At 40.2% G+C, this 27092-nt stretch overlaps 1 long non-coding RNA gene across 1 annotated transcript; it reads right to left on the reverse strand.

Annotated features, from left to right (window-relative positions):
• Nucleotides 1–304: 304 nt before the first annotated feature.
• On the reverse strand, nucleotides 305–25749 carry LOC149125070 (uncharacterized). Its single transcript, XR_016212566.1, has 3 exons — nucleotides 25380–25749; nucleotides 11080–11166; nucleotides 305–766 (listed from the first exon to the last, which is right to left on the reverse strand). It is a non-coding gene; the product is annotated as an uncharacterized LOC149125070 (long non-coding RNA).
• Between the last annotated feature and the right edge of the window lie 1343 nt (nucleotides 25750–27092).

The raw sequence follows: 27092 nt of genomic DNA on the forward strand, positions 1-27092 counted from the left end.
TCATCACTAGCAAGAACTCCTTCCCCAACTTAGCATGCCACGAATAAGCATATACTACCTATGCCTCATCTTCACAATATTCTCCACTATATCCAAACCAAAAGAAATCAGTATATGAAAGAGTTACTGTACCCTTATGTTCATTACAGCTCAATTCACAATAGCTAAGATCAAGTTTTACAGAGTCACAATGTAACTCTAGCCTTATTATCTTTTTTTAAAATTTTATTTAAGTTATGCAAGTTTCATGCATTTAATATATACAGGTTTGAGAAAATAGTGATACTTCCCACCCATACTCCAATCCTTCTTTCTTCTCCTCCTCCCATTTCTACCCACTTTTAATATTTACAAAGATCTATTTTAACTTTACTTAATGATCATAAGGTGAACCCTACACTAAGTGAATAATATGGAGAAAATAATATGGAGAAAAAACACCGTTCTTCACATAGAGACAAGGGCTGTAGACAATCATCAAATCTCAGTGTCCATTTCACTCCAATACATTACATTTTAGGTACTCTATTAGTTTTACCTGATCAGGGAAAGCATATGATATCTGTCTTTTTAGGGCTGGCTTAGTTCACTAAGTATGATGCTTTCTAATTGTATCCATTTTGTTGCAAAAGACAGGATTTCCTTTTTTTTAATTTTTATAGCTGATTGTACTCCATAGTGTATGTATACCATAATTTCTTTATCCAGTCATCAATTGATGGAATGTTCTGTTCAATGGCTGCCAAAACTGTGGCACCCAGATGAGCTATAGACAAAAACAGAAATTTCAATGGAAATTTTAAACAAATTAGAAGATCCTGGAGCATTTCTTTTTATAATGACTTATTTGTTTATTTAAAAATCAGAGACAGAAAAGGAAAGAGAGTGAGAGAGAGAGAGAGAGAGATCTTCCAGTCGCTGGTTCACTCCCTAAATGACACCAATGACCAGCACTGGACCAGGCATAAGCCAGGAGACCTCTGGGTCTCCCACAAGGGTACAGGAGCCCAGAGACTTGAGCCATCCTCCACTGCTTTCCCAGGTGCTTTAGCATGGAGCTGGATCAGAAGTGGAGTAGCAGGGATTCGAACCAGTGATCATATGGGATGCTGGTATAGCAGGCCACAACTTAACTCACCGGGCCCTGACAAGGGGGCCCTGAAGCATTTCTTCAGGTAATTGGAAGATGTGAACTCTGTAATTAACACACATTTATTCTTAGCTGTTGAAATTTAACTGAAAAGTGATCCCTGTTAAATATAAGAGTGGGAATAAGAGAGGGAGGAGATGTACAATTTGGGATATGCTTAATCAGTCTTGCCCAAATGGTGGTGTTAGAAATGTGCCAAGGGATTCCAATTCAATCCCATCAAGGTGGCATGTACCAATGCCATCTCACTAGTCCAAGTGATCAATTTCTGTTCACAGTTGATCACACTGATAGGTCTAAGAGTCAAAGGGATCACACAAACAAGACTAGTGTCTGCTAATACTAACTGATAGAATAAAAAAGGGAGATAACAATCCAACATGGGAAGTGGGATACACAGTAGACTCATAGAATGGCAGATGTCCTAAACAGCACTCTGGCCTCAGAATCAGCCCTTAAGGCATTCAGATCTGGCTAAAGAGCCCATGAGAGTATTTTAGGCATGAAATCCAAGACACTCTGCCAAAAAAAAAAAAAAAAACAAAAAAAAAAACAAAAAAAAACACAAAACCCTAAATGAAAGATCTCTGTGAGTAGGATCCCAACAGGAAAAATGGGCCATCAAAGAAGGAGGTACCTTTCTCTGAAGGGAGGAGAGAACTTCCACTTTGACTATGACCTTGTCTAAACAAGATAAGAGTCGGAGAACTCAAGAGGCTTCCATAGCCTTGGCAACTCATGACTAGAGCCTAGGGAGATTTCTGACGCCATAAACAAGAGTGTCAATTTGTGAAGTCAACAACAGGAGTCACTGTGCACTTACTCCTCATGTGGGATCTCTGTCCTTAATGTGTTGTCCAATGTGAATTAATGCTATAACTAGTACACAAACAGTATTTTACACTTTATATTCTGTGTGGGTGCAAACTGATGAAATTTCTACTTAATATATACTAAATTGATCTTCTGTATATAAAGATAATTGAAAATGAATCTTGATGTGAATGGAATGGGAGAGAGAGCAGGTGATGGGAGGGGTGCGGGTGGGAGGGAAGTTATGGGGGGGAATCCATTGTAATACATAAACTGTACTTTGGAAAATTATATTTACTAAATAAAAGTTTTTAAAAAAAGAAATGAAGCAAGGGGTAAGCAGAAACATGGCTTTATCAGAACAACCCTAAAAATAAAACACGTTCAGAGCAAGAGATAGAAGTGGTCCAATCAAAGCAAAAGCAGACGAGTTGAGAGCAAAGATCATGACAACATTTCTGGGATGCTCAAGGCATCTCTCTTGTTGAAGTTCTGGAGTCAAAGAGCAATGCCATCTGCTAAACTTGAGATTTTGTTTCCAGAAGGGAAGTCAGAGCTGTAACAGAAAAAACAATCCAGGAAACTTTCACCACCAAAACAATGCTCCAGCTTCCTTCACCACTGTAGCAATGCTCCTGGCCACTCTTCTCATCAAAGGAGGGCAATTTTGCAAAAGTTTCCATGGGAAATCATTAGGCATCTACCTTATAGTCTGAATTGGATTCCTCTTGACTTGTTTATTTTCTAATCTTATAAAGAAAACCTTGAAAAAGCTTCTGTTTTTCTTCAGTTCATACTCATAGTGTAACAAAGGCTGCACTGGAAGACGGAAATTTCGGGGACCCTCAGTTCTTCAGGGATGCACTGTGTGACTAGGATGACTGCTTACAAAAGTGTCTTGAGGGACCAGTGCTGTGGTGTAGTGGGTAAAGCCGCCACCTGTGGTGCCGGCATCCTATTTGGGTGCTGGTTTGAGTCCTGGCTGTCCCACTTCCAATCCAGCTCTCTGCTATGGCCTGGGAAAGCAGTCGAAGATGGCTCACAGCCTTGTATTCCTGCACCTGTGTGGAGGACCCGGAGGAGGCTCTTGGCTCCTGGCTTCAGATCGGCACAGCTCCAGCCATTGCAGCCATCTGGGGAGTGAACCAGTGGATGGAAGACCTGTATCTCTCTCTCTGCCTCTCCTTCCCCTCCGGGGGGGAACTCTGACTTTCAAATAAACAAATAAATCTTTTTTTAAAAAAGTGTCTTGAACTTGATGGAGCTTATGTTGAGAAATAGTGTGTACATCTTCAGTTTTGTCTTTTGAACTAAATGTTTTGTATCCACTTTTTGGCGTTGCCCTCATAAAGTACAGAATAGTACCTAGCACCTAGTAAGCATTCAATGCATCAATGAAACTATTAACACTGTTAGTCACATTAGTACTATTATCACAATATAAAGCAACTCAGTTTTTGTAGTTTTTTAGCTAAATAAAATTCCAACACAATGGCTTACCTTTGTTGAGAGGACTGAGAGCTGTGCTTCAGTCTCCTCTAATTTTATGTGATGGAATAGACCTGTCAACATTCTAAACAGCTTCTAATTAAAAGTACATAAAAATGTCTTTCCTTGCAACTTCATGAAGGAAAGTGAAATTCCCAAAGAGGTTGTAAGTTTTCAACACTCTCGCTAGAAAGTGAGAAATAGTCATAAGTACTTTCTGGACAGGTTAACTGTGGCTGCTAACAGCCCAAGGAGTGGACACCTTGTTTATGTAAGTTGCCATTCACCAAAGGAAAGTCCGGCTGGAAGTCAGCTCCTTTCTGTCCTCAAATTTCATGTGCTTAAGCATAACAGTTGTGTTGAACACACAGAACCATCAATAGAACATGCAGCATTTCAATAAAAAGATTTGCATGACAAGTGTAGCAAAAGGATTTGAGAAAAAAGGGGGAATAATCTTTCTGAGATTGACTGTCAAGAACTTACCAACTTTAAAAATGTGTAGCAAACAAAAGATCCATCAAATTCTACCTCACTAGTGAGAAGAAACTCTTGATTCAATACCTTACATGCATAATCTATTTTGCTGTATCTAAAGCAACCATGCCATCCAAGATACCTCCGCTAAGTCCCATATCCAGAACACACAGAGAAAGCAGGTTAACTACCTGCTCCTTTTTTTCTCCTGGTGCTTGAATGTGTTTCTATGTGCCTTTTTGTGTGCTCAAGGACTGTTACTCGAACTTGATAATGTGTTTCTCAGTTGGAAGCTTTCTGGACACAGAGAAAGGCAGGCACCGATCGCCAATCAAGACACTCAGGTTCAAGCTCACTGCCTCCCACTTAGCACTCTGTCTGCCAACCAGAAAATAATTTGTTTGAGCCTCTAAGGCTTACAGTTATTTATTCTTTATCCTTGATTTTTCAGAGCAGCCCCACTGCTACCAGTGACCCTTACTAAAAGCAGACAGCATTGGAGAAGGACAAAATTCTGATGCTGTGCTTACTTTTAGCAACTGTAGCAAAGCTTTGCCAGGGCTGGCCCTTGATCCTGCAGCTCATGTAGGCTCAGCATTCAGCAGTGCAAGGCAGCTTTAATCTAATTCTCACTTCATCTCCACACCTCCACCCCCACCCTGGCTTTCTCCTTAGGACAAGTCTCAGGGAAATAAAAAAAAAAAGGAAGGAAAGAGAGGTAGAAAGGAAGGAAGTCATAGGCCTTGCATGTCATCACACAAAAATGCACCTGCTAATTACCACGGCTGTAATTCTTGATCCAGCCAAACTGCAGGTAAGCAATGACTTGACTTGGGGGCAGTCTCTGCTTAACCCCTGCTTTGTTTCACCACCTCTTCAGCACGTTCCCACTTCTTCAACAGCAGTTATCTCTCAATGGTAATAATGGACTTGCTGCCCAAGAGAAAGAATCCCTGGGGAGGCACCCTGGGGAGGGGCTCTGGAGCCAATGGCCCAAACAAGCTTGGGATGCGTCCTGACTTCTCAGGGTTGAGAAAAAGAAGCCCAGCATATTTCATCTCAGCTGTTTAAAAGATTTAATGATGTTTGAAATCACAACCGTGGACAAGAGACAGTGGCAATTTGGTCACTTCTCAGTCAAATAATAAGCTTCCTGAATCCAGAAATGCTTAAGTCTTCTTATCATGGGGCTACTTTTCTTTTTTAAATGGACACATGAGGTCTGGTTTGTGAGAGCTTGATATTGCACTTTGGAGGGTTGTTTACATGTGCATTCAATGTATTTACATATTTGAAACAACCTCAACATCCATTAGAAAGAAATTCTGGGGCTGGCACTCACTGTGGCATCCCAGATTAAGCCATGGCTGGTATTAAGCAGTGCTGGCCTCCCATATGGCAGCTTCAGCCATAGCAATCATTCGGGAAGTGAACCAGAGGATGGATGACTCTCTACGTGTGTCTCTCCTTCTCTCTCCACAACTCTTTCAAATAAAATTTTTAACAAAAGAAAGAAATATAATATTGTCAAAGAAATCTAAAGGTATTTTAGATAAACATTGTTAATGTTTTGAAATTAATCAATGAGTCTCTTGAAAGCTTCTTATGATAATTCTAAATTATTTTTTAAGATTTATTTATTTATTTAAAAGGTAGAGTTATAGAGGGCTCGGGGGAGAGTCAGAGAGAAAGAGATCTTCCATCTATTGGCTCACTCCCCAAAATAGCCACAAAGGTAAGAACTGAGCTGATCAGGAGTCAAGAGCCAGGATCTTCTTTTGGGTCTCTCACACGGGTGCAGAGGCCCAATGTCTTGAGCCATCTTTCCACTGCTTTCCCAGGACATAGCAGAGCTGGATGGGAAGAGGAGCAGCCGGGACACAAAACCAGCACCCATATGGGATGCCAGCACTGCAGGCAGCAGCTTAACCCGCTATGCCACGGGGCAGCCTAAATCACTATTATCATCAAAAGATACCAATTTTTAAATGATCAAATGCCCTCTACCATAAATTCTTATTTGTTGCAGTCCAGCTTAGAATTTAGAATTCACAACTATGTATCATAAGTACTTGTTGAGGCAAAATCAGTTACACAACCTTTTAATAATTTTAATAATTTCTACGCTCACATTGAGAGTATAAAAGTGGGGAGACTAACTCTGAAGAGAAGCTTAATGTCAATGGATCCCTGTTTTCTCCTCCCAAGAGGATAACGAATCTGCCTCCTGTGCCCAAGCTTGGTGAGCCTCTCTTCTGCCAGAGTCCTGTTCGAGTGCGATCGTGTGGTGCAGCTGGAAGAGGGTGCTTGATGCTTGCCTGCAAGCACAGAGGGAACAGGGGCAAAAAACAAAGGACGCTTGCTGTACTCTAAACTTGACTATTGCGAAGTCTGCTTAGGCAAAGTGGACCACATGGAAAAGGAGGTCAAGTCCCAGCCCTTTGGAGTCCTGCGCAAAAGGCCCTCCAGGGACTCCAATAGAAGGGCATTCTGTGCAATGAACTGCTGGGAAAACAAGGATTATTCAGCTTGGAAAACAGAGAGCAATACAAAGGCCCAGAACATACGCCTTCATGTGCACAAAAGCACCCGCGCGCAGGATTGCAGCTGGCAGATGGAGAGGGACGCGCAGAGGGACACGGAATATGGGAGAGGGAAAAGGGAGGGTTGACTCATGTCTGGGACTTGGCACTCTGATTCCTAAAGTGAGATTTTGCTTGTGATTGAAAGTGACCGGGCCAGCGCTGCGGCTCAACAGACTAATCCTCCGCCTAGCAGCGCCGGCACACCAGGTTCTAGTCCCGGTCGGGGCACCAGATTCTGTCCCGGTTGCCCCTCTTCCAGGCCAGCTCTCTGCTGTGGCCAGGGAGTGCAGTGGAGGATGGCCCAAGTGCTTGGGCCCTGCACCCCATGGGAGACCAGGAGAAGCACCTGGCTCCTGGCTTCAGATCAGCGCAGTGCGCGCTGGCCGCGGCGGCCATTGGAGGGTGAACCAACGGCAAAGGAGGACCTTTCTCTCTCTCACACTGTCCACTCTGCCTGTAAAAAAAAAAAAAAAAAAAAAAAAAAAAAGTGACCATTGTGCTTTCTTTTACTTAAGACTGCTCAGAAAAGTCAGACTTGCCAGAGTTCACATTCAGGAAATGGGACAAGAGTAGCCAACAATAATATCCCAATCCCATCTTATAAGTTATGCTTATTTATAGCTGATTGTGTGTGATTATCTGATGCACAGAAAGGGACACAGCACAGTGGAAAAAACGAAGACTTCCAAACCTTGCAGGCTAAATTTCAAATCCGTGTTCCTCCTTTACTGGTTGTACAACCACAGCGTTCACTTTCCTTCTCTATAAAACGCCATGTCCCGAATTTGACTCGGGCTTAGTTTTTCCTGTAATACTCAGCTCAGTGTCTGAGGAGCCACAGGGGCCAACGCCGTGGCTCACTTGGTTAATCCTCCGCCTGCGGTGCCTGCATCCCATATGGGTGCTGGGTTCTAGTCCCGATTGCTCCTCTTCCAATCCAGCTCTCTGCTGTGGCCCAGGAAGACAGTGGAGGATGGCCCAAGTGCTTGGGCCCGTGCACCCGCATGGGAGACCAGGAAGAAGCTCCTGGATCCTGGCTTCAGATCAGTGCAGCGCCAGCCATAGCAGCCATTTGGGGAGTGAACCAACGGAAGAAAGACCTTTCTCTCTGTCTCTATCTCTCTCTCTCACTGTCTATAACTCAACCTGTCAAATAAAAAAAAAAAAAAAATAGAGGAGCCACAAACAAATATTTTAAGTGGCTAAGTGAAAAGAATCAACCTGGCTCCCCAATCTACTAAAATTAATAATTTCCATTGTTGGTAATGGCCCTATTTAGGTAAGTAGGTAGATTATTAGGTGCTGATGGATTAGTGGTTAGATGCTAATAGACTTCAAGTAAAGCTAAAAATAATATAAATTTTAGTCTAATAAAAACCATCAGTACCATTTATAAAAAAAGTAACAATGTGGAGCATGCACTGTGGCCTAGCAGGTAAAGCCTCCACTTGCGGCACCAGCATCTCATATGGGCGCCTGTTCAAATTCCAGCTGCTCCTCTTCTGATCCGGCTGCCTGCTATGGCCTGGGAAAGCAGTAGAAGATGGCCCAAGTGCTTGGGCTCCTGCACCCATGTAGGAGACCTGAAAGAAGCTCCTGGCTCCTGGCTTCAGATCAGCCCAGCTCCAGCTGTGGTGGCCATTTGGGAAGTGAGCCAGTGGATGGAAAATCTCTCTCTCTCTCCCCCTCTCTCTCTCTCTTTCTCTCTCTCTTTCTCTCCCTCTCCTTTTCTCCATCTGTAAATCTACCTCTCAAATAAATAATCTTTTTTAAAAATGCAACAATGCTAAGAGACATGTTAGAGCTATTGAATGCTGAGAGTCTTAACACAATCAAAAAGGTCCGTATTCCTGTTAAGAAAGCCTTACATATCTGGCTTCCTACAGGTGTTGTAGGTAGACTGAAAATTATTAAAATCTAAAAAAATTTTTTTCAGGAGAAAGAATCTTGTCTTGCCTAGAGAATAAATGGCTGAATGGTGACATAATGTCTTCATTAAGTGAAGGGTTATAGCAAGGTAGACAATTATTTAGTACTATGTAGAACTTTTCTGATTAAAGAGTTAAGGATGTCCAATGCACTTCAAGTCAACAAAAGTATATTATTGGACTTTGCTAGGAATCATTTTAAAGCACTGTTTGTACATTCAAATACCTGGGGTGACTGAGCAAGTTACTGCTTGGTTACCCTGTTAGGCTATAAGCACTAAGCAACAGTAAGGATTAATGTAAAGTGAAGAGCACACATCCTGTCTACAAGGTCAGTTGCTTGTAATTCCAGGTAATTGAGTCTTGTGCAAACGTGGGCCCGTATTTGCTAGAATTCCCAGCATTTAAGAGATACCTGGCCGGCGCCGCGGCTCACTAGGCTAATCCTCCGCCTTGCGGCGCCAGCACACTGGGTTCTAGTCCCGGTCGGGGCGCCAGATTCTGTCCCGGTTGCCCCTCTTCCAGGCCAGCTCTCTGCTGTGGCCAGGGAGTGCAGTGGAGGATGGCCCAAATACTTGAGTCCTGCACCCCATGGGAGACCAGGATAAGTACCTGGCTCCTGCCATCGGATCAGCGCGATGCGCTGGCTGCAGCGTGCCGGCCGCGGCGGCCATTGGAGGGTGAACCAACGGCAAAGGAAGACTTTTCTCTCTGTCTCTCTCTCTCTCACTGTCCACTCTGCCTGTCCAAAAAAAAAAAAAAAAAAAAAAAAAAAAGAGAGAGAGAGAGAGAGATACCTGACATTAAACATTTTATCTGAATTTCTAATTTTTTACTTAATGATTTTCATTTTATCTGTAAAATACAAAGACAATGGCAGGGAGACAGTAATGGTTTGCTCCCTATGTGCCCACAATAGCTGGGACTGGGCCAGGCTGAAGCCAGGGGCCCAGAAACTTAATCCAAGTCTCCCACATGGATGGCAAGGATTCAAGCGCGTGAGCCATCGCTTGCTGCCTCTCAGGGTGTACACTGGCAGGACACTGGAATCAGACATGGATCTGGGACTTGAGAGGCACTCCAAAATGGAATGCGGATGTCCCGAGTGGCATTTTAACCACTGAGCCAATTGCTTACACCCCTAAAAATGTTTACATTCTAAATGCCAGCAATCCTAATAAAGTCAAAGCAGAAACCCAGTGTGTAAGCCATACAAAACCATCCTTGGCTTATACCCAGTCAACACTCTTGATAATCCATATTGTTTATTTGTTGTTTTTGTTTTCCAGATAAGTATTAGTGACATTCAAACAGGAGAAGAGATTAGAGTAATCATTCACAAGTGTTTGACCTGCTAACAACCATCATGTTGGATTTTCAAAGATTTTTATACACCTCAAATCAATGCATACCATTTCCTTTCTTTTTCTGCTTCCTTTTTCTTCTTTTCTTGATCCTTCCCTCCATTTTCTTTCTTTCTTTCTTTCTTTCTTTCTTTCTTTCTTTCTTTCTTTCTTTCTTTCTTGTGTTCATTTTATTTTATTTGAAATGCAGAATAAAAGTGAGAAAGAGAAGCAGAGAGAATGAGAGAGAAGAGAAAGAGAAACAGAGACAGAAATCTTCCATCTACTAATTCATTCCTCAGATCCCACAACAGTTGGGGGCTGGAGTGATGCTCAAACTTTGAGCCAGGAATCCTTTCCAGGTCTTCCACATGGACAGCAGGGGCCCAGTTACTTGAACCATCATCCACTGGCTCCAGAATCTGTTTGTAGCAGGAAGCTCAAATCAGGAGCCAGGGATGGACATCGAATCCAGGTACTCCACTGTGGGATGGGGGTCTCTTACCTAGCTTATTAGGTGCTAAGCCAAACACCTGCCCCTCTGTCATTTTAAATATTTGGATTTTGCTACAACCTCATATTAATCTCAATGCTGGTGAACTTGGTTCTTTCAAAAGTATGCCTAGAAAATAATTAATCCTTTGAGCTTGAGGCTTCCACAGTCTACCCTTTGGTTCCTCCCTCTAGGAACATACCCTGTTGGGGTCACTATAGAGTAGTAAATATGAATCTGAATGCCCTGGCTGAGTTTCTCATTTCATGCTCTTCTTTATTCAGCTCCACCTAATCATGAGCGTGTCTGCGCGTGTGTTTTCCTGTGTGTTTGTGCTGGGAGGGGAGTGGCAGAGGAAATGTAAGTGGAGAGGGACATGTCTGGCATCCATCCAATGCACCAGCCCTATGTATAGGAGAAGGGAACTTCCAAATATCCACCATCAAAGAAGGAGGACAACGGGGAGAGGTGTGGTGGAGAGAGAGGCAAGACTTTATCCCAATGTAATAAATTTTGTTTAAATTCTTTTATTCCTCCTGCAGAAACTTTGTCATTAAAGTCACCCCTGAGTCTTTGATTCATATAGGAGCTCTTTTTGAGACTTTGATTGATATCAGAGCTCTTTTTCCTGGAGGAATTTCATGGGAAAAAAGAAAGGAAGACCTTTGGACTTTCCCTAATGGTATGAGCAGCATTAGACATAGTAACGTTTACCACGGAAGTCCCCAGAATGTTAGAAGAACTGACTAAAGACATCACAACCAAGTATGTGAGGTCATCTATTGTCTGTTTAAATGTGTACCTTTCTAGGGTGCCAGAGGTACCAGGCATTCTCTTGAGGAAACTTCAGGTCTGTGGTTGCCTTTCCATCCAAGTAGTGGCAGTGGCCCTGCGTGGAACATTTCCAAATTTATACTGTTTGCTTTCCTCAGGCCTCTGATACAAATCACATTTGGAGAGTATTACAAGTTTGCAATTAAATTGGGTTTGGAAAATAGTTATGCAGAGGAAAATGTGAAATGATATTCAGGTTGTACCATTGTATACCCACTGAGCAAAATCTATACACATTCCCAAAAAGGAAAAAAAAACTCTAAAAATGAAAATCAAGATTCTTCATATTAAAATAGTGCAGACAATGTAGTCTTAACTTTTGGAACAAAGAGATAAGCATAAATGAAATCACCATATGAGGTATTGTACTCCCACATTTATTGTAGTATCTAAAACATGGAATCAACCCAGGTGTCCAGCAACTGATGACTGGATAAAGAAAATGTAGTATATATACACAATGGAATATTACACAGCCACAAAAAAGAATGAAATCCTATTTTTTGCAACAAAATGGATGCAATTGAAAACCAATATGCTTAGTGAAATAAGGCAGTCCCAAAAAGACAAATATTATATGTCTTATCAGGTATGTGGCAGTTAATATTGAATACAAAAATAATGTATAGGAATGAAATGGAATCTTATAATATGATTGTTGTTTTTAGCCTTTGTTTATACTCTGTGGAACTGTGGTCTCCCTACTTTTTATTTGTTGAATATTATGGTTACTGGTGAATTAAGCCTGTGATTATAGACTGCATTTAAAATATATCTGCAAAAATTCAAGAAAAAAAGGAAGGAAAGAGGGAATTGAAGGAAGGAGGCGGGGAGAAAGGTTAGTATTGTTATCTTCTTAGAACTGTCGCTGTGAAATACATGAGATCTGTTCTCTTTATATTAACAAAAAAGGGAGAAGGGGGTGAGTGTAAGAAACAAAGCCAAGGAGATACCACCTGACTTTTCACTTAAATTAAAATGTCTGCTTCTGTATTTGGCACAAAGACATTTCAGATTCAAATTAGCAGGAAAAAAATCAAGCAGTATGATATTTGCTTTATTTTCTTAAATCTATGTAGTCAACAAGTGTTTGTTGTTAATTTCTAGAAACTAGTGTTATGATAGATGACCTATAACGTAGAAATAGCTGATAAACCATGACTCCCTCAGAAAGCATAAAACCAGTTAAAGCAGTGAGAACAAGACACGAATCCAACTGTTTGATGGAAACAAAAGCTTGGTTTGTTTAATTTATTGTAGGAAAAAATGAAATCCCAAGGAGCTGCATCCTAGAGTTACAGAGGGGTAGACCTCAGCATTCAATCTCAGCCTCTTACACACTGAGGCCCTCTTTGTTAAGTGTCACATCAACTAACCAGATTATGCATTGTGAGGATGTAGTTTCCTGGAGAAATAGGGCTTCCGCTGGGTCTGGAAGGATTTATCAGAGGCAATTATTCCTAAAGGATTGGGATAAAAATCCAAAAATGACTTCAGCAGATTTTGGTATGTCCTCTGATTGCATGCAAAATTGTAAATATAATTTCATTTTCTTGGAAGGTATAACAACGTTTATCAGAGTGTCAACCTCATTCTTGAAGCAAAAGATGGAAAAGATGCCCACAACAGGGCAGAGAACCTTAGGCAGATGTGGAGGAGAAGATCAATCCTTTGCATTGATAACAGCAGTGAAAGCAAAAACTCCAGGAAGAGGGGAGTGCTTCGGAGTTCCGAGGTGAAGGCAAAGTTGAGTAGGTAGACTCAGCTGAATGGGCGAGAGTTCTGAGTCCAAAGGGGAGGAAATAGAAGGCAACTTACAGGTTTGGGTTCGACTGCTTGTGTGATTCAGCACACATCGGGCAACAGTGAAAAGTAACTGGAGAGGACATTCATGTTGGAAGAGGAACTCTGACTTAGTGTTCATCCTGCAGACACTGGATTAAGACAGTCATTTCTTCATACTATATTTTGATGTTTTTAATTTCCTTATTGCTTTCAGAGTGTATGCAACACAGAAGTATGCAGTCACTTGGTAGGGCTCAGGCTGTGTATACACACAGGTGTGAAGTCCTCCTGCTTAAGTAGCATGGAAATGGTCCGTGTGCTTAAAACAAGTCCAGGACAAGCACTCCTGGATAGGGAGGGTTTCACTTCCATTTGTCAGCTATTCTTCTAAAAGCTTGAAAAACGAATTATTTTTCTCCCAAGAACAGCTAATTCTTCACTTAGAAACCAGCTTTCTTTTTTCACATGAAGTTCCCCTCCCACTGACCTCTACCGTGCCTTTGGCCAAGTTCTGGTTAACACAGGGCTGCTCCACGCCATGTCAAGAGTGACATGTCCTGACTGCCACATTTGCTGACAAATGTCAATCACAGTGTCTCAGAGCCACCCCACCGTGTCAGCCATCATCTAAACCACACTTTCCCAGGAACGCCTGAGTATGGCATCTTTGTTCTGTTTTCAGATAAACAGATCCAATTCCTCAACAAACAGACTGCTACAGTCCTTTTGATAACAGTGTAATAATTCAAAACAAATGATTCTCGGCTTTGATGATAGCACTTTTATGGGTCATGAATAAATCCTCCCACCAACATCTGTTTGATTTTATCTACTTGAACTTTATCCTCCAGTTGAAGATTTATAAGCTGAAATCATCCCAGCCTATTAAAGTCAAACTAATGTTCAAGCGCTAAGTGGAGAATGAAAGTGCATTTCCTAGTCATCTACCTTTTGAAAAGCAGCTATGAGCAAAAGGATAGCAAAAGTTCGGGGGATTTTATATTTGGTCAAGCCTGAGACAAGGCTCCCAAGATAGGGACGTGAGGAATCTAATTTGCACATTTTAGGACAACTGAGTTATTTACAGAATTTGTATTTCAAAAGGTAACATGAAAAATACAGAGATTGTTTACATTAAAGGTTGTTTTCTTAGTAAAATCCTGTATGGGTCAGGAAAATGCAATCCAGATTTTTCTCTTTTTTTTTCCTTCTCCTTCATTTCCTTAAAGACTACATATTTCTGAATTATAGCTCAAAGATACATCAGTTTAACTTAAAATATAAACATAAAAAAAGTTCAGAGATTTTAATTTGGTGAAAAGAACATTAATAAGGGTACAGTAGCTAGGAGTCAAGACTCCTGAGTTCAGATCACAAACCTTCAATCAGCGCATTAATTTAGTCAAGCAAACACCGACAAGACTCTTTAGCTCTGGGTGTGTGGATGTGTGTGTGTGAGAGAGAGAAACAAACTCTGCTGTGTGCAGGTTAAAATTTTCTTGGTCTGTCATATACTCATGACCCTGTGGACTAAAGATAACATCCACCTCTAGTTTCTTTCCTTTCCTCCCATTTTTTGCATTTGCTTACCTTCTCTCTCCTCTCCTTTCCTTCCCTTCCCTTTCCTTTGCACGATTGCTGCATTTCCTGTCCACTGAGTAGCCATGGACTGGTGGAACCAAATGAATTCATACAGTGAATTTCAGATTGGACATATTTTGGATTCTATCAAAAAATGGGAAAGGACCTTTCCAAATAGCAAAGCTTCCTCCATCTTGCAGATGAGGATACCATAGTACAGTGAGTAGGGAACTTAGGAAAGATGTAGATCATTAATTCACTCATTCATTCGTTCAGTAACCACTTGTCAAACAACTACAAATTGCCCAGCATATTGCCCTGTGCTAGAAACATACTGATAAAGGGACATGGATTCTGTTTCTGGTCTTATAAAAATATGAGTTATGGTGGAAGAAGGGAGGTGAGGAGTGAATGCTACTATCCTAATAATTAGCAACACCATTAAATATGTAAGAAGACTACAAAATCAGTTCTACAAAGAGAGAAATCAAAACCTCTAAGTGGAAGATTTGACTTAGTAATAGTCAGCATCGATTCTCCTGAGAACCAGGTATAAGCTGAGATCTCAAAATTGGGTAGAAAGTAACCAAGCAAAGGCAAGAGAAGAGGGCCCCAAACAGAGGAAAGTCTGTGCCACAGCCCTGTGGCCAGAAAGAATGCATGACCAAAAGAGGAGTGATTTCACTTGGCTTTTGCGGGAGAGGAGAACGGGGAATGTGATGCTGGAGCGATGAGTAACAGAGAGACTATATAGTGCCTTATAGTTGTGACAAAGGCTCTGCCTCTGGCCCCATTTATCTGAAGATAAGTAGAGCATTTGATGTAGAAAGATGACGCAATGAGCTTTGCGTTTTGGCTAGGTCACTGTGCTGGAGCATCCAAGCTGGAGGAGGCTTGGGAGGTTGTTCGCAAACTGATTAGAAGACACGAGGGCAGGCAAGAGGCAATGGCATCCTGGACCAGGGTCAAGGCAGCAGAGATGGGGAGAAACACAGGTCTGAGGTTTCACAGGGGCACAATCTACAGAGGATCATTTGATGGATTGAATGGGGAGTTAATAAGATGGAGGTGTAAAAAATGAGTTTTAGATTTCTGAGCTGTGGACTGGGTAGGTGCTAGTGTCCTTGGCTGAGATAGTAAACACTGAAAGATGACCAGGTCTAAGAGAAGATCATGAGTTCAGCCTCACACATGCTGATTTTGAGGTGTCTTTGAAACATCCAAGAGAGGATGTCAAGTCCGTACAAGAACCAGATCTGGACTCTAAGACTTCCAGTTCTTTCCACTAAGCTCCTACAGCTATTACACTGTGTTCTGTTGCCAAATAGAGGCACTCTCCATTTGTTTTTGATCTGTTTGTGGACCACAACACTCAGAATAAGTGGTGGATAACATAGGTCGATTGATAATGAACTTTAGAACTTGAAGTACAGTTTTTGTTTATACCAATTATTCTTTAAAATTGTTAATAAGAAGCATAACATTTAGATAGGTTTCATTTCAGATGAATTAGAAAATTTTTACAGAATTTGGAATTAACCTTCAGTGAAAACAAACCTTTTTAAATTTGGGGATTTCTATCATTTTGGGATTAAATAACTTATTCGATTGCTTCTGGAAATGGGTCCTTTAACAAGTAAATTGTACATGCAGGCATCTATATTTCTATATGCATCGCCCACTGTCAGAATAACTAAAATTCAGGCATTAAAATAGCATTCATGGATTTGAGGAATTCCTGGTATATTGAACAGAAGATCCCACAACTGAATTCAAGACGCCACATTGCTCTACAAGTCATTTAACTGCTCTTGTTCATAGTTGCACTAGACATCAAAAAAGAGATTGTTTTCTGCCTGCTTGATGTAAACATGACTACCGCAGACATAAGATTGCGTAATTGAAGCTGTGTTCTGGAGAGACGCACTCAGCATGTAACATCAGCATCTGGAACTAATCACCAGGTACATCTCTTATCACCTCCGCCGTCTCCCCCAAACTCTGCTATCTAGTATTTATTTGAAAGATATGAACATCTGTCACACTTAAAATTTAAATTCTCCTCACTTTGTTGAAGAGAGACCAATATATTTTGTCATAGATGCAATTCTCAAGGGGCTCAAATATAATATATAGGATTCTATATATTGCTGTCTGATTTCATTTCGCTCTAAACAGCAACTGAGACTCTTTACACATGTTAAAAGTATTTTGCCACCAGGAGGAGGAGATGACCTCAAAGATTAGCATGTGCTCTTATCACTGTCACTGCACCCAGCTCCCATCCGAGGAACGCTCTTGTAAAGAGGCTCTGTCTTTCTAAATTACAAACATGCTCGTATAAATTTTCCCTTTACAACAAATAAAAATTCTGGGGTCAAACATCATAAAATAAAATTTATGACTGAAAAAAATATAAAAGCTTGAATAATCCTCCAGAAAGGAATAAATTATACGGGACTAGTATAGATCAGTGCCCCAAGCATAAGACTAAAACCAAAATCTTCAGAGTTCTTATGCTGATTTATTATCTTTCTTGATGGTTACCTGAGAGCAATTTACTTAACCTCAGTGGGCTTCAGGTTTCCAGATTCTAAATTGTAAGCTATATTGTGGTCTTCAACCCAACCAACAATGACATTACATTTATTTTCAATTTCCCCTGTCCATGAAGTCAAAGGCAATGACAGCAAGGCTTCTCATGGATCAGCCATGAACAAGAATGAATAAGCCGTCCTCTTCCTAGTGAAGCAGCTCTACAAGCTCCAGGGCTCTGGCATGATTGAGAGGAAGTTTCCAGCTCTCAGCAATTTTTTACTTTAACAGCAAACTATAGTCCCTTAAAAAAAAAGAACAAAATTTATCTATCCATCTATCTATCTACCTATTTATTTAAAGTCAGAGTTACAGAAAAAGATGGAGAGACAGGGAGAGAGAGAGTGAGTTTCCATTCACTGGTTGATTCCCCAGATGGTCACAATAGCCAGGGCTGGGGCAGGCCAAAGCCAGTAGCCAGGAGCTTCATCTGGGTCTCCCATGTGGGTGGCAGGGACCCAAGCATTTGAGCCATCTGCTGCTGCTTTTCACAGACCATTAGCAGGGAGCTGGATGGGAAGTAAAGCAGCCGGGACATGAACTGGGACCAAATGTGATGTCGGCATTGCACACAGTAGCTTTACTCACTAGGCTGCAACGCTGGCCCCTGGTCCCAATTTTTAAAGATTTAATTATGGGAAACCAGGAAGAAGCTCCTGGCTCCTGGCTTCAGATGGGCTCAGCTTCAGCCATTGCAGCCATTTGGGGAGTGAACCAACAGATGGAAGACCTCTTTTTCTCTCTTTTTCTCTACCTCTCTGTGTAACTCTTTCAAATACATGAAATAAATCTTTAAAAAAAGAAATATTTTATTAATTCAGTGTTCTGATCCACTTGGATTAAGCTCATTCAGGATTAGTGTGGACAGTTCTCAATCAGGGTGGCTTTATGAACTACACGTGCTTAGCATGAAGAATTTAACAATCAAGGCTACCAGGTATTCTGGGTATCCAGGATGATCCCAAACACCAAATCTGAAGTTCAATCTCAATTTGAAATTCAATACCTAAAGGGTCTACGAAGGGCAGTTAGCCTAGAAGTTAGGCCACACACTAAGACACCTATATACCACATCAGAATGCCTGGGTTTGAGTCTCAGTTCCAGCTCCTAATTCCAGCTTCCTGCTAATGCACACCGTGGCAGACAGCAGTGAATACTCAAGTAGTTAGGTCTTGGTCCACGTAGGAGGACTGGATTGAGCTGCTGACTCCCTGCTTCAGCTTGCCCTGGTCCTAGCCTTTGCAGGCCTTGAAGTGAACCAGTGAGTGGAAGCTCTATCTTACTGTTCCTTAACTACATAACTTATTTAACTGATTGCTTTAAATTCCATAACAGCACCTTGAAAAGAAATCTAATGAAACTTGTCTAATGAACATAAAAAGTAAAAATTCAAATATCAATTTCATCCCTCTGAAGGCTTGCTTGCCCAAAATTGTTGAGTTTGCATTAAACTGAGAAAGAGGACTTTTAGGGTAAATAAACTCAACAAAATGTATGGATCTACAAAAACACAAGCCTAAAAATCATTGTATGTGCTTAGCAAGGTTTACCATAACTTTCCCTCTGAACTGTTTTCTATGTGACATATAATAAGAGAATACACTTACGGCCGACGCCGCAGCTCACTAGGCTAATCCTCCGCCTTGTGGCGCCGGCACACCAGGTTCTAGTCCCGGTCAGGGCACCGGATTCTGTCCCGGTTGCCCCTCTTCCAGGCCAGCTCTCTGCTGTAGCCCGGGAGTGCAGTGGAGGATGGCCCAAGTGCTTGGGCCCTGTACCCCATGGGAGACCAGGAGAAGCACCTGGCTCCTGCCATCGGATCAGCGCGGTGCGCCGGCCGCAGCGGCCATTGGAGGGTGAACCAACAGCAAAGGAAGACCTTTCTCTCTGTCTCTCTCTCTCACTGTCCACTCTGCCTGTCAAAAAAAAAAAAAAAAGAATATACTTACAAAATTCACAAATTATGTGTACCTCATCTGAACAGCTTTATAAGAAATTTTAAAAAAAGGTAAATTCAGATGGCAGAATAATTTTTATTTATATTTATTTATTTTCATGCAGTTTGGCTTAGAAGTTCTACTATTTAGTATTAGAAGTACTACTATTTAGTATTTGCATCCCTGAGCTCTTATGCCATAAATTTAGCTACTTCTCAGCCACTTTAAACTACCTAAAGGCCACTTTTCCCAGCTTTGAAACTTCAAGCTTACTTAAAAGTTTTTAGGTACATATTGAATATCAAATACAACTTTGTCTAGAAGATGAAGGAAATGGAATGAGAACATTAAAGAAGAGAAGGAATGTTTAGAATGAAAACAGATAATAATTTTAAATATTTCAGTGAATATTCCCTTTGGCTCTTTTTATGAAGATACTTTAAGGAATTCCCACTGAGAATAAATGCCCCAAATCAGCATTTTTCCAAAAGTTTCATTTTGAGCTTTTCTTAAGTCTTCCTTCAGACAAGTAACCAGTGAAAATTGTCTGAAATCCAAAGATTTTTAGACGCAAAAAGGATGCCAGTGACACCAAGTCTAGGATTTTCTGTTGAATTATTAGTCTAGTCCTACAGATAGGTTTGCACAAGCTACCAGCCCACTGGATGCAACACGAAATAATGCAAATGCTGGTTGATGCACTGGGATTAAGGAGACCATCCATTGCTTTGGAAGCAAATTCTTTTCTATGCAAAACTCTCATAGACATGTCTACTTGAAATTTGAACTCATGACTTTGAGCTCCAAAAAAAAATGGTACTTTATAACCCAGTAAGCAGCTCAGAGAAAATAATTTAAATATTCAGCTAGTATTAAGTATAAACCTGTTTGTGTGTGTGTAAATACACAAGTGCTTAAAACACCTATACTGAAAAAGATTCTTTGGCCACATACTTTTATTTTGAAGATTTTTCAATGCAGAAATCACTGTAACAAAAATAACACAACAGAGGAGCAGAATTGCTGTTCTCACATAATTACTATTTCATGCATGCTTTCTCATGGCCTGTGGATTTGCTTTAAATCTGCTAAACTTGTGAGGACTAATGTCTAAATGAAATACATTAGAAAAACAAAGACACAGAGTCATGTGTGCCAGAAGCCATCACTGTCTTTAAACCTTTGGAACAGAATTTTAAAAATAGTGGGAGATTTTTCTTGATTTTTTTATTCTTAAAGATATAAATTTTTGAAAGCTGAAATCCAAAAAAGAAGCATGCATCCTTATAGCTGCAGTTAATAAAATGTGTGCAAATATTAATTGCAGCTTCCATAGGCATAGAAATTGCAAGACATGGTCTGAAACACTATGAGTTCCAATGTACAATAAAAATACCATTAAGATGCTTTAGACCAAGACCTGAAATCGTATCTTTCATCATATGCACCAACAATATAGTTTCTGAGAGGTTGCCATGGATAAAAAAAATACATAATGACAGCAATAAATAACATAAATGTCTATGATTAATATCCTTTATGTAACAGCATGAAACATTGACATCATTTAAAGGTTTACCAACCTCATTAAATGCTCTACTCTATCATATTTCATATGGTCAACTAAGGGGAATTAAGTTCCTACATATTTTTCTTATCTACATGCGTATCCCTAACTATGGCATTTATTGGATGTATATGTATAGCATATATCTCATACAATACATTTTGCTCAAATACTCCATGCATGAAGAAGCTGCTTTAGGCAATATCTGAATTATCTCAAAATTTCCATTGCCATATCCCAGAATAATTTCTGAATTTCACAGAATATTAGAGTTGTTTTTTTTAAATATATCCAGGATATTAGTTTACCAAGGCAATACAATGGAGAGACTACTGGATTTCTAGTAAAGAGACCTGAAACTTAGGAACTACTTGGTCATCGACTGTCTGCATAATCACTGAGTTTATATAAAGACCAGTGAATCATGCACCTATTCTTTGCATGAGTTCTGAACCCATTTTAAAATATTTGTAAGGCACAAAATTGGTTTACTAGTTAAGACGCTGCTTGGGACACCCACGTCCCACTTTGAAGTGCCTGGATTTGAAGGCTGCTCCAGTTCCTGATCCCAGCTTCCTGCTAAAGAAGCCCCAGGGAGACAGCAATGATGGCTCAAGTAACTGGGTCCCTGCTGCTCATGTAGGTAGGAGACCTAAACTGTGTTCCAGGCTCCGAAACATGGAAGAAGCAAGGAAAGATTTTTCCCCAGAGCCTTTGGAGGACACTTGACCCTGCCAGCACCTTGATGTTGGACCTCTGCCCTCTGGAGCTGTAAGAGAATATGTTTCTTTTGTTAGAAACCACTGATCTTGTGGTAGTTTGTTATGGTAGCCCTAGGAAATTAAGAGAGTACCTCCCTCCCACCCTCTGCCTCACCACTCCAGTGCACATAGGTAGAGTGTGGTATGCCAATGGAAGGGCTGCCAGGGGAAGGAAATACCAGTGGAAGAAACATATATCCCCCAGCAACTTTAACAAGTCACATAGTACCTTTGAGTGGTCACTTGCGCATCTTCAAAATCACAGATTTATAATGGGTTCCCGTAACTCCCTACTGTCAATTTGAAAACTTGTGGTCCTAGAGCATAAATCAGTTACCTTAGTCATGTCTAAGTTCCTTTATATAAGTGCACATTTTACATTTGTATTTATTTATTTTATTTATTTAAAAGGCAGAGAGACCAAGAGAAAGAAAGAGAGAGGACAGAGACAGAGACAGACAAAAAAAGATTTCCTAGCCACTGGTTCTCTCTCCAGATACTTGCAGCAGCCAGGGCTGGGCCAGGCTGAAGCCAGAAGCCAAGAAATCCCTCCAAAATCTAAGTACTTTAGCCATTACTTGCTGCTTTCCAGGGTGCATGTGAGCAGGGCCCTGGAATCAGAAGTAGACTCAAGACTCAAACCAAGGCACTCTGATATGGGATACAGGGTCCCAAATAGAATCTTTACCACTTAATGCCTCCCTCAATAAATAAGCATATGTATATAAAGTTTTCACTACCCTCTACCTTACGAATTCTTACTTCATTTAGCCAAGCTCTTTACTTTTAGATAGAACATCAAAATACAATAGGATATTCTTTAATTAATCAGTATAGTTAAAATCATCTTCCAATCCAGCTATCGCTTTTCAGAACTTTCTTTTGGTGAATCTAAATATTAGAAAACAATGACTTTCTATGACTCTAAGTTCATTTGCAAAGAGTATAATGATGAACTTAAATTTTATGTTGCACTTTAGCTAACTCACCTAAAATAAAGTGCCAAATAATTGCATTTGAAACAGATATAGCTATGATCTTCACACTTTTCATAAACCTTTACAACGTGTGCTCATTTTTAAGAGCTGATACCTTCACTGCAGTCTCATGAGGATAGACAGCTTGTTAACACACCCATTTACTCAAGAAGTTCACTTAAGTTCTTATGGTCCCACGAAGAACAAGTGGCAGAGCTGGAATCTAAATCTAGGCATCAGGTTCAAAAGCTTCTGTTCCTATCAGCTCTATCGTGCTTCTTCTCAATATATAAATATATACGAGTTTATAAAAGTAGGAAAGTGTAAGAAGGGGAGGGCTATTGTTGAGAAAATTAGAACTTCCCTATTTCCCTCTTTGCTACTCTGTTCCTCAATACCCCCCCTCTTTTTCTAACCCAGACATTTTGGAGTAGGTGTAGGACTGACAGAATAAACAGATATCCATAGGTATATGCGGGGATGCAGCCTTTAAAAAAGTGTATTAAATTATCTAATTACTAAAGAGTACTCTGCATGACTCTGAGGCTTAAACAAGTAACTCAGAACAAATTATTTGCATGTTTTTAAATCATTATGCAAAGTCTTAACAAAGTTTGAAGTAATATGTAAATACATTTACAACACAGCCATTGGACTATCTTGTGGGAAGTGTACCCTGTATATTAAAATGAATGTAACTTAGCAATAATGTGTAGAGTCTCTATCAATGACTCTGTACAAGGCAGAGGGACCACAAAGATATATCCTTTGTCTTCAACTGGCTCACAGTCTTGCATGTGAAATATTTGACTGCTGATGCTTGAAAACCATGGAGAAATTTTATAGCAGTGGTTCCATATGAACTGATTTTGAAAAACCAAATCATAAATTTCAATTAGCTTAAATTCTAATCTCAAATATTTCTCTTACTCATTTCTAATTCATCCATGTTTGCAAGAGCTTGATGGACACCACCAGTCTCTTTAATGGGTAGTTAATTGCCTGTAGAGTATTTAAAAATCACTAGGGAACCAGTCGTTCAAACAGGAACAGTTTTACAACTCCCATAATGACCTCTTCTAATTGACTAGCAGCACGGTGCAGCCAAAAACACCAGGAGTCAGAAGTCTGGGTTAGATGCTGCTTACCCTTGCTGGTCACCTAGGTCCTCCCCTGTGAAGTAAGAGGATCTGACACCTTGATTTCTCCCCTGTGGAATTAGATATTCCATCTTGAGCTTTCAACGTTCTATGTATTGTCTTTTCTTAAAGCAAGGCAAATCAAGATTTATTATGATTTTCAGATTTCCCATAATTTATTTATAGATATGCTTTACAATACCATTTATATTTTTCTCATCCCTCTACTCCTCATTTTCAGTTCACTCTGATGCCTATAATATACTAATCAGACTGCCAGAAGGCAGGTAAATGATATTTTTCTTCTTGGAATTCTGAGCCACCAATATAAAATGCCACAGGAGCCACTTACCTACTTATCTGTGTAATTCAGGGGGTAGAATTTGAAATAAAATATGCACTTTAGATCATAGGATGTAAATCAGGAAGGTGAGAACGAATGGAAAGCAGGTCATTATAGAAACCTTTATGCGATATCTAAAACCTAATTTCAGACCACTGAGAATAGCATTTCACACAATCTCTAAAACCTAGATTTGACCAAGTGAACATTTTGATAGAGAGTAAAGCATCATCATGATAATATCCTGCTCATGCTTGGATCATGCAATAGTTTCCAAAGCTCTCCTAGCTTCAACCTTTACCACTTTACAGCCCCTTCTCAATGAAGAAAGCACAGTTCCTTTCAAAGACCCAAGTCAGAGCATGTCACTTCCCCATTCAAATCACACTACAAGTCAAGGTCATTGCCTGGGTCCAAAGACTCTCCAGGATAGGCTCCTGCATCACCTCCACCTCTTTGTTGTCCATTCTGTCCTTCCTCACTCCACTCCCACAAAAATAAAAAAGACACTTGCACTCACTGTTATCCCTGGCCATACATTCCTCCTCCAGACATCTGCATGAGTCTCTCTCTTTCCTCCTCCAAGTCCTTCCCAAAGTCAAATCATGTGATGTCAACTAAATTTACCTAAACAGCCCATTTGACATAGCACCTTCACTCTCACCTGGCACCCCCTCTCCCCCTCATCTTGACCTATTCTTTCTTTGTCTCATCTTGTTTCTCACCTTCTAAGACAGTTGTTCGCTTTTCTCTCCCATTTCCATCCCCCACTAGAATGGAGGCTCGAGAAGATCAGGAATTTTCATCTTTTTTGGACTATCACAACTGCTGCAAACTGGACTAAGCTCAAAATATGTGCTTAATCAGTAGTTTTTTTCATGCTTGAATATCCACTCCTGAGTCCTCCAGCTGGCGGCTACATTCCACGTTACCACCCACAAAATTCCTGGGGCTCTTTCTCCCATTTGCTTGTCTCCATTTCTAGTCTGTGCCTGTCATATGTGTAAATAGGCAAATGGGGGCCCAACAGGCCCAACCCTGAAGACCATACAAAGACCCAAGCAAACTCCAACAACTGCTCTAAACACGAGGGAAGCAATGTGGGTATTCACAGTTCTTTGAAGAAACCAAAGCATATGGAGTAAGAATCTGGCAAGGAGCAACATATCCAAGTTATATACGCATTATGCCACCTATCAAAGAGGAGACACTTGGCCAATCTAGCTTCAGTAATTCAGAGGCATCTTAAATAGGATGGATAGATGAAAGAAAGCAGAGAACGCTCAGTGGAGTGGAGTGGAGTGGAGCAGATCACCAAATATAAAAGTGCTGGCTGGCTTGAAGTAACAGAGAATGCAACCATTGCAGACTCAACAGTCAAATGATTTTCAAATTTAGAAACCAAGCTACATGAATGATTTTCCAAACCAAACGACATTAGAAAACCATCAGAAGTTGTCATCACTAATACTGATGGTTGTACTCAAACGTGAATGACTAAAACCAGACAGAGCACACAGAGCAGTTTTTTATGATTGCAATGCACATGTTTTAATAATTAGGAAATAAAACAAAATGGTACCTTAGCCTGGAGAATGGGCTGTCACTAATTCAGATGACTGACTATATTACTTGCCAGGGTCTAAGGAGAAAAAAAAAATACAAAGCAGAGAAGTAATTTGCTGCTATTGGCATACTTACAAAATTATGCATGAAAACCACATACACACACACACATACACACACACACACGCACACAAAAACACACAAGTAATCTCTAACAAATTTAAATCCAGCTGTTGCTGTGGTACTGTAAAATACGGCAAAATAGCAGCATTCCAGAACTTCAGAGTTAGGGGTCCTTTTCTTCACCAGCCTGTACTGCAGTTAAAACGCCAAGTCCAGTCAATTCAGTAAAGGTAAGTTACTGCTGTTCACACATCCTTAAGATTCTGGGCTCATGGATTATGTTTTGTAAATCAGTTAACTTACTACCCAGAGATTAAGGTAAATTCTGCTAAGGACTAAAAGTTGACTTAGAGCATTAAGAAGGATTAATGTTTAGCTGTGGAGAAGCTGAAGCACTAGGATAGCATGTTTACGCAGTGCTGCAGATCACAATTAATCCAAAATTAGTATAAAAGATCAACAGCAACCCCCTTTGCATGCCAGCTTGGCTTAGCCCTAAAACTCATGACTTATTTTGAGGGCAACCTGTGAGCAGAGTTACTCTCTGCCTGTGCTAATAGGCCTGAGGCTTCCAGAGCAAAGCTAGCGTTTGAAATGTTCAGCTTGCATGCTCTTTACTTTGAGAAAATAAATGCAGGAGGTAGTCCTCCAGATGCCTCTCTACTCCTTTTATCAATGTGGCACACTCACTAGACTGCTATCATTGAACAATGCCAAATTTAGTTTTCTAGTGGGTATAAAAGTAGCATACTTTTTAATAAGATACCATTACTCTATTTTGCATTAGTAAAGGGTTTGATAAAAGACATAACTTAAAATATATGCAATGCATGTTAAACAGTTAGAAATCCCAATGAGAATTCTATCCCATATTTGCATATTAAATATGACTGTTGGGAAGACAACATATAGTTTGTATTTGTCAGCTTACCAGGTTTAAGGGTCATTTTTCTTCTTATTTTAACAAACAGTAATTTTAAGAGTTTATTCCTCCCATATGGAAAGATACATTTTCATTAAATGAGTGAAAAAAGTATAGCAAAGTAAGACTAAAGAATATTTGCCTAGCAAATTACAAATGTATATTTGTCATCCCTCTGCATTCTTTCCTTCTATTTTTGTAACTACTTTTCCTGATTTGGTGAAGATTTTAATTATTTTCTACAAAAGAGTCAACAAGCAGCTTATTGATGTGTAGGATAAAAGTGTAATATTTAATCAGAAACCACTTAAAATTGCTCCTATCTTACTAGTTTTATCAAACAATGTATAAAATACTATGTATCAAAATCCTATTACCCATATGAGCTTTAGATTCTTAGGAAGTGGCTCATAAATTTCCCTAACTGACAAAGGACATCTTTGCTAAATGTCCATTTGTGAGCAGTGGCTCAATGACCCCGGAGGTATACAGTTACAAATGGTGGCTAGCTTCACCAGCAATTATTGAGCACCTAGACAAACTAGACAAAATACATTCTACTATCATTTCCACATCTCACAGCCTATCAGCAGAGTAGGTAATAATTAAATCTTGCTTCACATGTTAAGGAAATCCTTGAAATTCAGAGAAGCTAAGAACAAATAAACAAAAAAATACCAAACC

Source organism: Oryctolagus cuniculus, chromosome 8, assembly GCF_051225735.1.
Source record: "Oryctolagus cuniculus isolate XC-2025 breed Fujian yellow rabbit chromosome 8, ASM5122573v1, whole genome shotgun sequence".
Taxonomy (NCBI): Eukaryota; Metazoa; Chordata; class Mammalia; order Lagomorpha; family Leporidae; genus Oryctolagus; species Oryctolagus cuniculus.